The sequence below is a fragment of the Rutidosis leptorrhynchoides genome, chromosome 6 (genome assembly GCF_046630445.1).
Source record: "Rutidosis leptorrhynchoides isolate AG116_Rl617_1_P2 chromosome 6, CSIRO_AGI_Rlap_v1, whole genome shotgun sequence".
NCBI classification, from domain to species: domain Eukaryota; kingdom Viridiplantae; phylum Streptophyta; class Magnoliopsida; order Asterales; family Asteraceae; genus Rutidosis; species Rutidosis leptorrhynchoides.
In genome coordinates this window covers 50,767,415-50,786,989 of record NC_092338.1, presented here as the reverse complement: position 1 = coordinate 50,786,989, position 19,575 = coordinate 50,767,415, and positions in this window count along the sequence as shown.

Sequence of the window (19,575 nt, the reverse complement as noted above, 5' to 3'; positions counted from 1 at the left end):
CTTTCAATCAACAAAGACCTAACTTGTATAAACCACCACAACAACCCGAAGAGAAAAAGCCAAATCTTGAAGAAATGATGGCAAAGCTGATTGAATCTCAAACACAATTCATTACATCTCAAACCCAAACGAACGAGAGGTTTGATCAGTCATTAAGAACTCAACAAGCTTCCATTTTGAATCTTGAAAAACACGTAGGTACTCTTGCTAGCATGATGAGTGAGAGGGAACAAGGAAAGCTACCGAGTAATACTGAAGTAAATCCTCGGAATGAGAATGTTAATATGGTTTCAACGAATTCTGAAAAACCAGCACCAGAAGATGGGAAGGTTTTAGATGAGAGTAACAATGAAGAAGTTACACCACCACCACCCGAGTATGTAAAGCCAATGGTGGCACCATACAAACCACCCATCCCGTTTCCAAGAAAAGGAGTTGAGTATGAGCAAGTGATAGGTAATAAAGATTGTGATACCTCTGGAAAGAAGAAGAAGAAAAAGAATAAGAAAGTACAAGAAACAAAAGCCGTAGAAGTAAACCCGGTGAATACAGTTCCACCAAAACCTCCACCTAGGGTAGGTGATCCGGGTGAATTTATTGTTCCTTGTCTACTTAGTGATTGTGTTATGTATGATGCACTAGCAGATTTAGGTGCAAGTGTAAGTGTTATGCCTCTTTCATTATATAAGAGATTAGGTGTAGGTGAGTTAAGTCCAACGGATATGAGTGTTCGACTCTTTGATCAAACCATTAAACACCCAGTTGGAATTGTTGACAACCTACCCGTTCAAGTAGGCAATTTAACCTTTCTAGTCGAATTCATTGTCATTAACATAGAAGAGGACCCAAACATTCCTCTAATTTTAGGTCGACCATTCTTAGCGTCCACCAAGGCGTTATTTGATGTAGGAAATGGTAGAATGACACTTAAAAGTGGTGACAAGTCAATCACCTTTATGATTCGAAAGTCTAAATCTCCACCAACCAAAACCGTTGAACCAGTAAAATCGATTGGTAATAACCATGTTGTTTTACCAACTCCAACGGTAGTGCTTAACAATAATAAAACGCCTAAGTGTGGGGAAAATGAAGTAACATCTAATGATGACTTGATAACAAAGAACCCCGTTATTGATACGAAATTAAATGACCCCGTTATTAACAGTTCAATGAAGAAACTTTTTAAAAGGGCTATTGATGCTAGAAGTAAGGGGAACTTTAAGTTATGTAACCGGTTAGTATCCAATCTGTCGCCTAAAGAAAAGGCCAAACTAGTTGAATTATGGGATTTCACAGAAGAAGCTAGGCAATGGCTTAAAGAAAAATTCACAGATACGCAAGTTGATTATGGACCAAAAGAAATTAACGATGAAGTTAATCACAATTTCAACACCACAGCTACCTAAGTGTGGGGAGATTTAAGTGTCTTAAAAAAAAATGCTATCTAGAGTTAGTTGTTCTGTTCTCGTGTAGTTCCGAGAATGGAATCCGATTGGTCTTTTCCGCTAGCAGACACTAAAGAACTAGTTTCCTCCCTCCATTCTGAATTTTTTTTTATTTTGTAGGTTTTATATAAAAATTAATATGCTTTTTAAATTTAAGTTTTGTGTGATTTTAAAAACAAAATTTACTTTATTTCATTAAGTTAAAAAAAAAATTGATTTCTAAAATTCGTCGTGAGTTGAAGACTAGGTCATAGAGCCGAAATTGCTTTACCCGAGGGCGGGGCGACAAATTTTGTTATCATTATTTTTAATTTTATTGATTTAAAGTATGCCAAAAATATTATACTTTATAAATTTTTGAAAAGTGGGGTTATAAACCAAACTTCAAATATATATATATATATATATATATATATATATATATATATATATATATATATATATATATATATATATATATATATATATATATATATATATATATATATATATATATATATATATGTTTGTATTTTATCTTATGTACAAAACAGGGTAGAACAACGCACTTTCAAAGACTAACATTAAGTTCAGCAATAGCTACTGATTTTGACGACAAGAAGCAAAATATCAAATGTGATGTAAAATAATATGCTTACAAACTGGGTATTTTTAATCACTTTTCTACACTAATCACCCTCATGAATTTATAATTATAGTCTGATTTCATGCAAATGAGGGCATTGCATGATCTCAAGTGTGGGGAAGGGTTATAAATTCTCTCGGGTTTGCACTTAGTTTATTTGCCAAATTTTGTGAAAATTTGAAAAATTTTCAACTAAATGAATTTAAAATCATGTTTATACATATTTATGAACGGTGAAAACTAGGTGATAATACCGAAATTATCGTTACCTCGAAAAGGACATAAATTGAGAAACACCCTAAAACGCTTGAATTCATTTAAAATGAAATAAAAGAAAATAAAAAGGCAAAGAAAGAAACTAAGTGTGGGAAGAATGTACCAAGTTATTCAATTTAAAACATATATCACATATTTTTGTACAAGATTATTGCAGGTACTTTTGCTTTGGACGATACTAATCAGTTTTACCCGGTTTGCTGTAATACATTTGAAAGAAAGATGGATCTACACGATGAATCAATTCCATCATTAAAAGGAAGTAAAGTCTTCCGAAAAAGACACGCGCTTCTTGATTTAGGTCATGAAGTTGTCGTCCAGACCAGCTGTAGGTTGACGAAAAACCTAGAAAAGTCATCACTAAAATCAGCAGGAAATCCACGGACGTCAGCATCAAACAGGGTCGCCAAGTGGTCAGACTTATCCTAACCATGAGAGGGTCTGTCTTGTAAAATGGGGAGGGCACCGTGCAAATTAGCTTGATAAGACTAATGAATCAGATCCCCAGAAAGGATAATCTCCTTAAAGATTAAAAATCATCTTTTAAGACTGATATTACTCAATCCTAGAGATTGACCTTAAAGATTGAGAATTCAAACTCATGGAATTCAATGATATCTAAACTCGAGCTTGAACGAGAAAATATTTTGATCAAAAATACAAACCGATTTGTTTTCTGAAAACCCATTTTCAATGCGTTCATTACCATTGAACGTAAAATCCTGAGAATTCATCAGAATTCATTAGGTCACCTGAACCAAATCGGGTGTCAACCGTAAGAACGGTGGTTGCATAGCATGGTCAGAGACAGGACCTTGTGCCAGACCGAAAAATCATAGGATGATCTTTACTATCGCTCCTACCAAGGATAGTTCTAGCATCCGACACGTTAAAAGACCATAATCATCTGCATGTCACGGGACATTGCCTTAACAGTTTCTTGTTCATCGCTTTCCTTTACAACCGGACGGTAGTTTACCGAAAGGTAATATACGGAACAAGTAAACTGGATGTGTGCTTTCCGATACCGGGATAGCAGTGGATTACACGAACCTAAAAGTTTTTAGCCAAAATATTGATCCACAAATATATTTTGCAACACCAATGATGGATCAAATCAGAAAACTTGTCTAGGGTAAAATCTAGCTTGAATTTTCAAAAGATCAAATGTTTTCATAAAGATCCAATTTCCTTAAAGGATCTAAATTTTTATAGTCATGTGGGACTGTAAACCGCCTTTCAAATGTGCACTTTGCTTTGGAAACCGAAAGTAAATCGGCTATTTGATTGCAAGTGTCGTTGACCTAAACCCAAGGTAACTGTGGATGACACACCCACCTTTAACCATGGTTCTATTGTTAATATCATTGTTTATACCGCTCTATCAAAATCACTGATGTACAAAGTGTGAAGAATAAAGAAGTGATTCGTGTGATGTATTATATTATTTCAAGACTGTATTGCTTGAGGACAAGCAACGCTCAAGTGTGGGGATATTGATAAGGCTAAAAAGGAACATATATTTCATAGCATTATTCCCCAAGAAAGACAAGATTTTAGTTGCAATTGTTCCATTTTCAAGTAATAATCGGTTATATTAAATAAGTGCGAAGACAAAAGGCGAAAACGAAGATTTGAAGACGCAAAGGTCCAAAAAGCTCAAAAGTACAAGATACAATCAAAAAGGTTCAAATTATTGATGAAGAACGTCTAAAAATGACAAGAGTACAAGTTACAAAACGCAAAGTACAAGATATTAAATTATACGAAAGGACGTTCGAAAATCCGGAACCGGGGCATGAACCAACTTTCAGCGCTCGACGCAACGGTGTAAAAATTACGAGTCAACTATGCACAAGAATAAAATACAATATTTAAATAATTCATAATAAGAATAATATTAAATAATAAAAAGTTGTTAATTGAGCATAGTTAAGGGGTCATAAGTGAAAATTTCAATTTACAATTCGCCTATAAAAGGCTATGTAAATCGATGAAATAAGGGAGACCTTTTTCTATTCGATCTTTTTTTTTCTATCCTTAATATCAAATATCAATATCTATATTCTATATCTCTATCATAATGTTAACTTAATAAGATATAACAATAATCTTAATTTTAATTTTAAATTATGATAATAATAAGATTTATGATAGAGATCGTTTGAGTGTGTAAGTCGAAATTCTGTCCGTGTAACGCTACGCTATTTTTAATCATTGTAAGTTATGTTCAACCTTTTTACATTAATGTCTCGTAGCTAAGTTATTATTATGCTTATTTAAAACGAAGTAATCATGATGTTGGGCTAATTACTAAAATTGGGTAATTGGGCTTTGTACCATAATTAAGGTTTGGGCAAAAGACCGACACTTGTGGAAATTGAACTATTGACTATTAATAGATGGGGGGTATTGTCTAATTGAGTGACAACTCATTGGAGTCTGTCGAACCTATCTTCAAATTAATTAACCTAATAATTAATAATGATTATGGTTGTCCTATTTAGTGATGTTCATATGGAATCTGTTATAATCATTTAATTAATCAATTGGGTTGGGTAATTGATTATTCATTCTGATCAAGTGGATGAATTAATATTCATAAACTAATTAAAACAGGGGTGGATTACATACAGTGATAACTGGTGTAATTGTTGACAGAAGTGATAACTGCGTCACAGTTTAAATCCTTAATCAGTTAGAATATTTGACTTCGGGTATAAGGGCAATTTGACGAGGATACTCGCACTTTATATTTATGACCGATGGACTATTATGGACAAAAACCAGATAGATGTATCAAATAAACCAGGACAAAGGACAATTAACCCATGGTAATAAATTAAAATCAACACGTCAAACATCATGATTACGGAAGTTTAAATAAGCATAATTCTTTTATTATATTTCTCATCGTATCTTTATTTACTGTCATTTTATTACTCGCAATTTTATTTTCTGTCATTTTATTTATCGCAATTTATTTTACGCACTTTAATTTTTGTCATTTATTTTTACGCTTAAAATCGACAAACCGGTCATTAAACGGTAAAACCCCCATTTTATAATAATACTACTACTTATTTATATATATATTTTTACAAATAAACTTAATAATATAGCGTTAACTTCACCAGCTCCCTGTGGAACGAACCGGACTTACTAAAAACTACACTACTCTACGATTAGGTACACTGCCTATAGTGTTGTAGCAAGGTTTAGGTATATCCCATCCGTAAATTAATAAAACTTGTGTCATATTTTGTAGTATTTTGTATTAAAAATAATACTATTTCGTACCCTCACGCTACATCATCAGAGACGTGAAAGGTATTATGTACTCCGGCGAGTTGTTGCGGTAACTCGAGTCGATAAGCTACCGGTCCAATGCGTTCGATGATCTTGAACGGGCCTACATATCTTGGGTTCAGTTTACCCCTTTTTCCAAAACGTATCACACCTTTCCAAGGTGACACCTTTAGCATAACCATGTCACCGATCTGAAACTCTAATGGTTTCCTTCGGACATCGGCGTAGCTCTTTTGGCGACTACGGGCTGTTTTCAATCTCTCCTTGATTTGTACTATCTTCTCAGTCGTTTCGTGTATGATCTTGGGACCAGTTAAATGTCGATCTCCTACTTCATTCCAACATATAGGAGATCTACACTTCCTTCCATACAATGCTTCGAATGGTGCAGCTTTAATGCTCGCATGATAACTATTATTATACGAGAATTCTGCTAACGGTAAATACTTATCCCATCCGTTTCCAAAATCGATCACACATGCCCTGAGCATGTCTTCAAGAGTCTGAATTGTTCTTTCACTCTGCCCGTCGGTTTGCGGATGATATGCGGTGCTCATATCCAAACGAGCTACTAGGGTCTCCTGTAGTGATTGCCAGAACTTTGAGGTAAATCTACTATCACAATCAGATATAATGGAAATAGGTATTCCATGCCTTGAAACAATTTCCTTTATATACAATCGTAATAGTTTCTCCATTCTATCCGTTTCCTTCATAGGCAAGAAATGTGCAGACTTGGTGAGACGATCAACAATCACCCAAATGGTGTCGTATCCCCAGGCAGTCTTTGGTAACTTCGTGATGAAATCCATGGTAATACCGTCCCATTTCCATTCTGGAATTTCTGGTTGTTGAAGTAACCCTGACGGCTTCTGGTGTTCTGCTTTGACTTTGGAACAAGTTAAACATTCCCCAACATATGCTGAAACCAAAGATTAATTATACACTATTAAGATTAACATATTAGCAAATTTTGACTATTATCTGTAGATTTGCCTGACATATGCCGTATATTCCTCCGTAGTCTACAAAATCTTTAGTATTATATACATAGATATTCTATGAAGTTAGAATATCATCCTATATTCGAAAATCATTTCACGACGAAGATCCTTTTCATCCACCGAATTGCTCTTTTGGCGGCGAATCTGAAGCGCTTACCGGCGAACCAGTTCGAGAAACCATTTTCTCTCCCCTTTTCCGAGTACCTCGTCACAATTACATACTATCCCATATTTCATTCGCTCGCTCCAACCACCAATCATTCCGATGTACTAGCAAAAGTTAACGAACTTCGCGCTCGTGTGACGGCTTTGGAGAACATGGTGCGAAGGTTGCAAACACCAGCAGCAACACCAGCAGCATAATTCGTATCACCATCATCAACGCCGACTGTACCCTTATCACCCTCAACCACAACCGTGTCGTAAACCTCAACATTTCAATCTACACCTCGGATATCAACATCACACGCCTCAATATCTCATTCTGTACTTCGAGTATGATCTTCGTTCTACATATCGTTCTATATCGATTATCTTCGCCTTATGTATCGTTCAATCTCATTTATCTCCGTTCGACATGGTGATTATGAAATCTCTAATGTTTTAGAGATCATGTAATCCAGTATTAACGATAAATCAAATGAGTTTAATATCTTATTGACTCATTAAATCCATAATTACATCTGAAGAAAATATATATGCAAGTATATTTTCATAAAGATCGTAATTAAAAATTCTTTCGTACGAACTGTTAATGATGAAAATATTTTAACGGGTGGGTAGTACCCGAGGAATATTTAGAATTCACATTAATAAGTTACACTGTACATTCTTCGAATCTGATTCAACGATCATTTACTATCCTACTTACAACTATCGATATACGTATCCGTTCACCACAGAATAACCATTTTCATTCAAATTTCATTTTTGGATTTTGACCTATCAGAATCCAACAAGTGGCATAACGAAGAAAACATTGGACAAAATAAAAAGTGTTAGAAACAGACGAATTAACTAATTGAAATTTGGTTAGGATTACACGCTAACTGTTCCGGCTAACTGCTCCCAGCTAACTGATTAACATTTAACTTATCGCAATTTACATTCTCGCAATTTACATTCTCGCAATTTACATTCTCGCAATTTTATTTATCGTCATTTAATTTCTGTTATTTATTTTACGCACTTTATTTATCGTCATTCTGTTATTTACGCATTCTAAATATCGGGACACGTATACAATGTTTTGACATATCATATCGACCCATCTATATATATAGTTTGAGTTGTGATCGAGTCTGAGACATGTACACGGGTCATGATACGTATTAACTAATTCGAATATTATATATCTAATTTATATATGAATTTATTGGACCATTGGACCATTGGACTGCTAACTTTGGACAATTAAAATGAATTAAAATATTGACTATAACATATGAAACTAAACAATTCTTCAAGTTTGCCACTTGATTTCCTCCTAAACCTCATTTGTACCTCGATAATTACAATCCGTGTTCAAACCTTTCATGATTCTTGAAATTACCTCAATTGGGAAGTTGAACCAACCGCACCTCGTCTATGGAAGAAAAGATTCTTGCATATAGTTATGCACCTGAAAACTCTCGGAATCTGAGTCAACGCTTAACACGTAGCAGTGTTAATTCCTTTGGTATTATTATTACCCAAAATAACTTTGCAATTCCTTTCCAAATTAGCCAAATTTTGTCACAGCTCCAGCAAGTTGATTTCGATTTTTTTTTTTTCGTTCAAAACAACCTTGTTATAACCTCGGAATATATACGTGTTTATTTATTGTTACCAGAGAACCTTTTATAATCCACCATACTACCATCAGCGTATAATCATCTAAAAACACAATGCTCCTGAAATCACCTCGGTTTGATAACCAATGATCCGGATCTGTTAACTTTAAAAAATGCTGACGAAGCAGCATGTTGTAGATGGTCTTAATGGTCAAAAGTTGATGATAAAGAAGGAAGTGTTAGAAACACTCGATAACAAATTTGGTAATGAAAAACGGATTGAGCTAACCGTGAAGGAAACAAAGAACAAATACAAGAACTGAATCTGCTTTCAAAGAATCCAAATGATTCAGTGCCTGCTAAAATCATTAGTAAGAACCCTACTCCTTATTCTAAATCCTTCTAGATGATATTCATCACAATCATCTTATCTTAGATATTATAAGATATCTTCGTATCTTCCGTTATACATATTCTCCATATTTCTGGAGATATTTTCACAACTATTCTTATCTGGGATCATTTATCTCTCCGTAACATCTGCGTTACAACATAAAAGAAACTGTGTTAGTTTTTAAATTCTAAAACCTTCGAGTTTAAAATAGGAATGTTCTGAAGCAGTGTTGGGAACTGGTACATGAATTAGTATAATATAATGAAACTTGATCAACTTCATTATATTATAGTAAGTCATATTGAGTTTCTAATGGAATGTGATGATTCACAGTACCATCATCATATGCCATGTTACACGGCTCTTACATTCTATCTAACCTCTAAACATATCAAGAAAATATTCTCCTGATGATTCGGTCTTTTCCAGGATATTTTGGTAATTTGACAAATCAAAATCGTGCCATTACCATTTCTATCTTAGAGCATTAGATATGCTCATTCTAAATTTCATACCTACGAATTCTGGACCATTACAAGAGATGTTTAATCGTAAGAAGAGGAAACGAAAGAATGAGGCTCCGAAATAGAAATTGGAGTATAAATCGCAGCAAATAAAAGAAAGTATTGGATGTGGATAACAATGGTTATGGAAGACAGAAGTAGGGACATAGAAATATAAGGGAAAATATAAAACCCAATAGCAAACCCGAAACTACAAACCGTGCATATTGATACGTATTGCCACGTAAAGGCACGAGAAGATTAATAACACTATCACCCCAAGATAATAGTAGAAGTAAATAAAATTCTCCGGTGGTAGGTGAAAGAGGAGAATGATAGATGTGAAAATTAAGAGTATATCAAGAATTAGACTGGGATGGAGCATACTGGCGAATGTCCTAAAGAAGGAATTAAGGAGAAAGAATAGAAGATGTGAGTTGTGGAAAATAAGGAAACGAAGGAGTGGATTTATAGTGAAGTATCCGACAGAGAAATCGAAACAGATTGCCACATTAAATCAAAGAAGATCCTGATCGCCGAAAACCAAATCTCATTACATAAGATTTCCCTTAAATCCCTTAAATCCCGGAAATCAATCATAACCACGACATCGGTTGAAACGAATATATTTATTTACTCATTTCACTATGTTGTGATAGCCCCACTCGTGCACTTCACATGATCGAATCGTTTTATCTATATCTCTCGATAATGATAAAACTCCATATTTACCTCATAATTGTCATGAAAACATTCCTATTATTATCTATGACGACCTCTATCAAATTTCGAGGACGAAATTTCTTTAACGGGTGGGTACTGTAACGACCCGGAAATTTCCGATCAAATTTAAACCTTATACTTTATATGTTCCCGACACGATAAGCAAAATCTGTAATTTTGAGTCTAGAGAATTTGAAATCTATATTTGGAAAACTAGTTACCCTTTTGACTATGCCTGAAGATTCACGAACAACTATTTATATATATATATATATTTAAATGTGTGTATAGATAGATATATAATTTGAAATAAATAATAATACGAACCTTTTTGATCAAGTTTTAATAGTAAGTGACTGGATTAATTAAATGAACTTAATTTATGAATTTGAGAATTTTATGAACACTTTTATCCACCACTATTTATCAACGGGACGATATAGCACTCCCTTACAACTGTTGGTTGTATGCAATTAACTTATGTTCCTGAGGGTTTGATTATTAAAAGTAATGTACTATAATAGTGTGCTTAATTAGTAATTGAAGATTTTGTATTGCTACACGTTTCTAGTTCAAATTAATAATTGAAAGTGGGTTCACTGTTTTTAAATATCATTCACAATATCAACTCCATTGATAATTGATAGTACAATTAATTTCTGATCTAATTTCAACATTCGGACTGTAGTTATTTTTGTCATTTGTTACTAGTCCATATCAAGTTGCATAACAAACCAAAGTTTATCAAATCATCTTTGTGGACAGCAAATATTCGATTACCAACTATATATGAGGTTATCTTCATTTACAAATAGAATTTAAAAACTGAAAGTAAAGAACACACACATATAACAAATCACCACCTCGATCACCCTCTCTTTCACCATAACCCGTCACCAAGAACCACCTTCAACCTCTACAATCATCACAACTAACTACTAGCGGGAACTACTTCTGTTTATTCTTTTACGACACCCAAACACCATAACAACAAAACTACAACTACGACTATCATCTTCTGTTTCTTGTTATCCGAATGTTAACCAACCACAACAAATTCACTCAAATCACCTCCACCACATATAACCTCCAAACCCTGTTGCATCGAGACCCAAAAAGAACCTGCTACTATTTTCGTGTCAAACCACACCTAGTCAAACCTTCACCATCCCATTTAATCTATTTAGATTTTCTGTTTTATACCCGTCTCAAGCAAGGCTGCTACTGCTATGTTTATTCGGCTAAAAATAGCCTGAGTTAATCGATTTGATCACCATAAACCACCCTTAAACACCACCTGTTATCTCCTTCTGTTTACAACTCGAGAACCACAATACGCCAAACAGTTACTGTCAAAATAATTTTACCAAATTTAATTCAACTATTATTCTTTAACCACCAAGAACATCACAAATCATTAATATTGTTTTTAGGGGAAATTAAAGGAATTAAGAGAATACTAGTTGAATCGAATACTTACTTGGATCAATTGATTGACTGATTAGTTGATTGATGAGGGATGACGATTAGTAGATAGGATGAAAACCGACGATGACCTTGAAGGGTGATAATATTGAATCGGTGACCTATTAAACACTTTTGAACTTGATTTGTTTTTCCTGTTGAAAAATTTAAGTAACCTAGTTTGAGATCGATCTCCTGCAATTCACCTGTTCTATACTCGATCTACTTCTGATAGCCGGCAACCAAACAAATACGGGGTATAAATGGAAGGGTAATTAATTTATGGATTGATCTTGGGCTTAATTTGTCTCTTGGGCCGGAGCTAATCTTGTGTTTTTGTTGTTGGGTCAAATCTTTAAATAAAATGGACGGGTCATATACTTTAAGATAGGAGATGTAACCGAATGTCACAACAGATCTGCTGGCTAGGGGATTAATTCGGTATTCGAAAGGTCATGGGTTCGAGTCCCATCGCGGGCATTTCTTTTTAAATAAGCTTTGGAAGGTATTTATCATTTCCAAAATTATTATTATTATTACTACTAATATTTTTTATAATTGTAATTGTAATTATTATTATTATTATTATTATTACTATAAAGATTATCATTTAAGATTATTATGATTATAATTAGGATTAGGATTATTATTATTAGTATTATAAAAATAATACAAGATATTATTATTTTCATCTCCGTTAATATTATTATTAGTATTATCATTATTACTAAAATTATTATTAATATTCGAAATTTATTTATATAATTTTCATAACCGGTATTATAAAAAAAAAAAATTAACATAGCTATTATTAAGTGTATCATTACTTTTAATCTATCATTTTGTTAAAACTACTATTAATACAATCATTATTTTTACTAGAACTATTTTTATTACCATTATACTTATTTTGGTACTATTATAATTATAACTTTGTGAATAAAAGATTAATTATATAAAATATATTTAAAGCTCATATTCTAAATATATAAATACTTTCATATATAAGAGGAATATATAAAGATTTGGCTAGATTAGTCATATAACAATTATATTACAATTAGAGATATATATATTCGATTGCAAATTATGTGTGTTAATATATATATACGAATGATATAGGTTCGTGAATCCGAGGCCAACCCTACATTTGTTCAATGATGTTATATGTATTTTTACTACAAAATACAGTATGGTGAGTATATAGTCCCTTTTAAACTCTAAATATTTTTGGGCTGAGAATACATGCGCTGTTTTTATAAATGATTTACGTTATGGACACAAGTAACTGAAAATATATTCTACGTTGAGTTGTACCACTGGCATACTTCCCTGTAGCTTGGTAACTAATATTTACAGCGGTATTGTAAACGCGAATCCTGTTGATAGATCTATCGGGCCTGACAACCCCAACCGGACTGGACGACCAGTATTCAACGGTTGCACAGTACTTCGTTTCGTGACTACACTTGGTACGGTGTAGTAAGATTTCATAATAAAGGGAATATGCGACGTGATTAAATGTTAAGTATGGTTACCAAGTGCTCAACCACTTAGAATATTTTTATTAAAATGTTTACATATGAAATCTTGTGGTCCATAGTTATAACACTGTTAGCATCAAACCTATATATCTCACCAACTTTATGTTGACCTTTTAAGGCATGTTATTCTCAGGTATGAAATAAGTCTTCCGCTGTGCATTAGCTCAAATTAAGGATATTGTTTGAAGTCGATCATCGCAATGGGACCAACTGTTGAAGACTTCGTCCGGGAGGATTAGGTCGAGGTCTTCACAGGTGGTATCCCCGGAAATTTCCGACCAAATTTAAACTCTAATCTCTATATGGTTCCGACACGATAAGCAAAAACCCTAAAGTTGACCCGCACTTTTTCGATCGTTCTATACTTATAAGATTAATATTTACATAAATTAAACCTTACCAACATGATAAGCAATCCAAATTGTTGAGACTTATGTTTTCGAAAAGAGTTTTACACAACGTTTGACCGTCTAGTTTGACCGATGATATCACGAACTATACAATATATGATAATTATACGTTTGTGTATATATATGTATATATACATATTTAACATGATCTAAGAATGTTTTAATATCTCATTTTGTATTAATAACAATAAGTTATAAGTATATTTTGAAACTACTAACTTAAGTTTTCAAAACGATAACCATACGTAACGTTATTTGACTTAAATACTTATGACCTATAATGTTTATACATATATCGTATAAGTAATGTATTTAATCACTTTTAAAGACTTAAATACATAAAACAATATAAGTATATTTACAAAAGATAGCTATATTTGAATCCTCGTTCCGTTTTCTCAAAGATTTCTATACGTATACCTAGGGTATATGTACCCGTATCATACGCAGCTTCTAGATGTATTTACTATTGGTATATACCAATAAAAATCTGCTCCTTAGCAGCCTTAAATGATTAAGAAACATGTGGAACCAACCATTTGTCAAGTAGCATGAATTATTTAGCAAGAAAACAAAGTTAGGTATCTTTTTTTTCCTTTATAACCTAAAAACGTTTTTATGCATGCACACCATTTCTTCACCCCATTTTCTCATACTTACACTTCCATTTCTCTCTCAAAATACTCTTAACTTCATACTTGATCATCTCCAAGCATTTTCCCCATCATTTAGCTTCAAAAACCTTACTTAAACACCATAAGAAAACCATACAAAAACACTTCAAGAAATCCTTCCAAGAACACAAACTTACTTCCAATCTTTCATCCAATTCCATCACCCTTTTGGTTCTAGCTTTTTACTCCTCTTTTACAGCAACCTTGTCCAAGGAACTTGAGGTAGTATCTATGTTCATAACCTTATTCGATTCATATATATATAGCTATCATATTTTGTGGTATACAATTTTAACAACAAGAACATAGTTTGAAAGTTTTCAAACTTGTTTGCAAACTAAATAGATCCTTCTAACTTAACTTTTAAAATACTTCAAGACCTGTAATATAACTTAAATATATGCTAACTTAACAAGGTATAACTTGGTTTTTCAAAGAATATCTTAAAAACTGTTTTTACGACGTCGGAGTGTAACCGGGGACTGTTTTGGGTTGGATAATTAAAAACTATCTTAAACTTTGAATTGGAGGTTTATGTTCTGGAAAAATGATTTTTACTATAAATATGTTAACACATAAAAATTTCATGATTTAATTCAAAGTATAAGTATTTTTAGAAAAATGGTCATTAAGTGTTTTTTTTTTTGTAACAAAAATGTTTAACTTCATAAGTTTCACTAAAGTTTCACCTATACCGTGTGATTTTGAATACAAACCAAGGTATTTTCAGTTCATAGTCTTAAAGAGGGACTCGATCCAAGGAGATGGCAAGTTGAATCAACGAAAACGGATTTGTAACGAAGAAACTATGACCGAAACAAAATTGGTTATCCTAGACTTGTTTAACTTCGGGATTAATTGGGAAAAATTAAATAAATCACATATTTCTAAGATAACATGATATTTTATATATATGTACTTATAATTCAATTTTATATGGTTCAGGATCACCCGTAAACAACACGAGAAGATTAATCATAAGATCCCATGTTTGTACGCAACACGTCATTTGACAACACCGGTACTTTATGTACGCAACACGTCATTTGACAACACCGGTACCGTGGGTCAAGATTAATCTCGACCAATACATATACGATGGGGTTTTATTTATTTCGTTGGGGGTTTTATTTATTTCATTGCGGGTATATTAAACATCTAAAAATGAACCATTAAAATTGAATTACTAACAACGAGCTGCTAACTACGGACTAAGGAATTATTCAAAGTATTAAAAGTATAACAAGTATATATATGTGACGTTTGTTTAAAAAGAAAAGGTATTGATATATTATATATGGATAGGTTCGTGATATCAACCGGAGACCAAGTCAAATTATATATATCTTCAAGACGAAAGTGAGTATATAGTCCCACTTTTAAACTCTAAATATTTCGGGATGAGAATACATGTATTTTATGTTTTACGTTATGGACACAAGTAACTGAAAAATATATTCTACGTTGAGTTGTACCACTGGCATACTTCCCTGTAGCTTGGTAACTAATATTTACAGCGGTATTGTAAACGCGAATCCTGTTGATAGATCTATCGGGCCTGACAACCCCAACCGGACTGGACGACCAGTATTCAACGGTTGCACAGTACTTCGTTTCGTGACTACACTTGGTACATTGTAGTAAGATTTCATATTAAAGGGAATATGCGACGTGATTAATTGTTAAGTATGGTTACCAAGTGCTCAACCACTTAGAATATTTTTATTAAAATGTTTATATATGAAATCTTGTGGTCTATATTTATATCGCTGTCGACATTAAACCTATATCTCACCAACTTTATGTTGACATTTTAAAGCATGTTATTCTCAGGTATGAATTAAGTCTTCCGCTGTGCATTATCTCGTACTAAGGATACTACTTGAGGCCATTAAGGACTTATATCATAAGGCGTTGCATTCGAGTCATTGAAGTTCATAGAGACTATTATTAAGTAAATGGCGGTTTAGGTCATTTGAATATTATGAAATGTCAGGCGAATATGTCAATTATGGATGTAACTATAGATTGCCTTTTAAGAATAAATGCAACGTTTGTAAGATGTATCATATAGAGGGCAAGTACCTCGCAATGTTATCAACTATTGTAATTCGTTTGTAATCAATATGGACAACGTCCGGATGATTAGTTTCGGATCCTTTCAGTTGGTATCAGAGCGTTGGTCTTAGCGAACCAGGCCTTGCATTAGTGTGTCTAACTAGTAGTTGTTAGGATACATTAAGTGAGTCTGGACTTTGACCGTGTCTGCCTGTCAAAAGTTTTGCTTATCAATCCTAGTCGGAAATTATCTGCTTATCATTCTTAGGGAACTGCCTGCTTATCATTCTTAAGTCTAGACACGTCTTACTGCATTTAGTGCATCGATAGTGTATAGACAAAATTCATATCCTAGCGTATCTGTTACTATAGACATTGCCTGACGTATTTCAAAGATTCTCCGTAATTCATGGGATTTTGATATTATATATACATATGTAAATTATGTATTGAAGAGTACCAAACCCAACTCCTATAATCTATTCCAAACCAAAAATTCATTTCTCCGACCATACAAGATGGATTCTTCATCCAGCTCAAATTCCTCCGACTTCGATAGCTTCGCCGATATGGATTTCCATTCGAGCTCCGAGAACAGCGTTACCGGAATGGATCAACCAATTTCCCATCATCTATTCTGGATGAATTGGGGATGGGTTCGTAATATACTAAATTTCTGGAGGCAAGAAGAAGGTGATCCATTCCATCCACCAAATTGTCCTCTTAACGATGAACCTGAAGCACTTACCGGCGAACCTATTCGAAACACCATTTTCTCGCTCATTTCTAGAGTATCTCGTCATGATTACATACTATCCCATATTTCAAATCTTGTTCATTCGCTCGTTCCAACCGTCAATCATCCCGGTATAATAGAAGAAGTCAACGAACTCCGTGCTCGGGTAGTGGTTTTGGAGAATATGGTGCGAAGGTTACAAACACCAACAGCAGCACCAGCAGCATAATCCGTACTACCATCGTCAACGCCGACAGTACCTTTATCACCCCAATCACAACCGCGCCTTAAATCTCAACATCACAATCTGTATCTCGAATATCAACATCACACGACTCAATATCTGTACTTCGAGTATGATCTTCGTTCTATATATCGTTCTACATCGATTATCTTCGCTTTACGTATCGTATGACGATTATGTAATTTCTAAAGTCTTAGAGATTATGTAATCTAGAATTAACGATAAATCAAATGAGTTTAATATCTTATTGACTCATTAAATCTATGATTATTTCTGAAGAAAATATTTATGCAAGTATATTTTTATAAAGATAGTAATTAAAAATTCCTTCGTACAAACTATTAATGATGAAAATATTTTAACGGGTGGGTAGTACCCGAGGAATATTTAGAATTCACATTAATAAGTTATATTGTACATTCTTGAATCTGATTCAACGGTTATCTATTATCTTACTTACAACCACCGATATTCGTATCCGCTCACCCCAGAATAACCATTTTCAATCAAATTTCATATTCGGATTTTGACCTACCAGAATCCAACAAGTGGCATAAAGAAGAAAACATTGGACAAAATAAAAAAAAAATTGTTAGAAACACACGATTTAACTAATTAAAAATCTATTAAGGATTCCACGCTAACTGTTCCGGCTAACTCTGGACAATTAAAATGAATTAAAATGTTGATTGTAACATATGAAGCTAAACAATTCTTCAAGCTTGCCACTTGATTTTATCTTAAACCTCATTCGTAACTTGACGATTACAATTCGCATTCAAATCCTTGCATGATTCCTGAAAACACCTCGACCGAGAAGTTGAACCCGCCGCACCTCGCCTACGGAATGAAGATTTATACATACAGTTATACACCTGAAGAACTCTCGAACCCAAATTCATAATTTAACACATAACGTATTGAATCCTTTGCCATTTATTAGCAAGAACAACCCTACAATTCCTTTTCAAGAAGCTAATTTTGTCACAGCTCCACTTCGACTTTTCAGTGAGAATATTTCTATTATAATCATGATATTTATACCTTGTCCTTTCGCCGTCATTACCGAAAAACCTTTTATATCCCTCGACAACATCAACAGGTGCACCAGCAGATCGTTATCCTTTTGGCGAAATCAACAATCAGTATTTTGAAAATCTCGCGGAACTTCTTCCATCATATCTATAATGTCTATCCCTAAGAATTTCATAATCTGAACGTGAAGTTTCTGAAAAACACCCGGGACTATGAAATAGTTCTTGAAATGCTAACGAAGCAGCAAAAACTGTAAACGACTTTAACGGTCAAAAGTTTGATGACAAAGAATAGTAAGGTGGTAAAGCTGAAAAAAAAAAAGTTTAGAACTAGAAAACGGATGAAGCAAAGTATGAAAAAGGCTGTGGATAAATCACAGGGACTGAACCTGCTCTCAAAGAATACAAACGATTCCGTACCTGCTGAAACCGTCAGTAAGAACCCTACTCTTTATTCAAAACCTTGCCCGGATTATATTTTTCATCATCATCTTATCTTAGATATTATAAGATATCTTCATATCATTCGTTATACATATTTTTCATATTTCTGGAGATATTTTTACAACTATTCCTATCTGCGATCATTTATCTCTCCGTAACATCTGCGTTACAATATAAAAGAAACTGTGTTAATTTCTAAATTCTGAAACCTCCGAGATTAAAATATAAATGATTTGAAGTAGTGTTGGGAACTGATGCATGAATTAGTATAATATAATGAAACTTGATCAACTTCATTATATTACAGTAAGTCATGTTAAGTTTCTAATGGAATTTGATTCACAGTACCGTCATCATGTGCCACGTTACACGGCTCTTACATTCTATCAAGTCTCCAAACATATTAGAACGTATCACCTTGATAGTTCTATTTTTCCAGAATATTCGAGTAATTTAACGAATCAAGATCGTGCCATTACAATTTCATTCTAAAACCAATAGCTAGGTTCATTCCAAATTTTCTACCTACGAATTTCGGACCATTGTTCGCTTGGCTCGAGGACAGGAAGAAGAAACGAAGGGACAAAACCTCAGAATAGAAATAGGAACATAAACCACAGCAAATAAGAGAGAGCATTAACTGTGGATGACAATGATTTTAAGGGACGGGAGTAGGAACATCGAAATATAAGGGAAGGTATAAAACCTAACAACAACCCCGAAACTACAAACCGTGCATATCAATACGTATTGCAACGTAAAGGCACGGGAGAATTAAAAACATTATAATTCCAAGGAAAGGATAAAAGAGAATAGATTCTTCTGGTGATAGATGAAAAAGAGGAATGAAAGATATGAAAGTTAGAAATATAACAAGGATTAGAATGGGATGGAGCATATTAGCGAATGTCTTAAA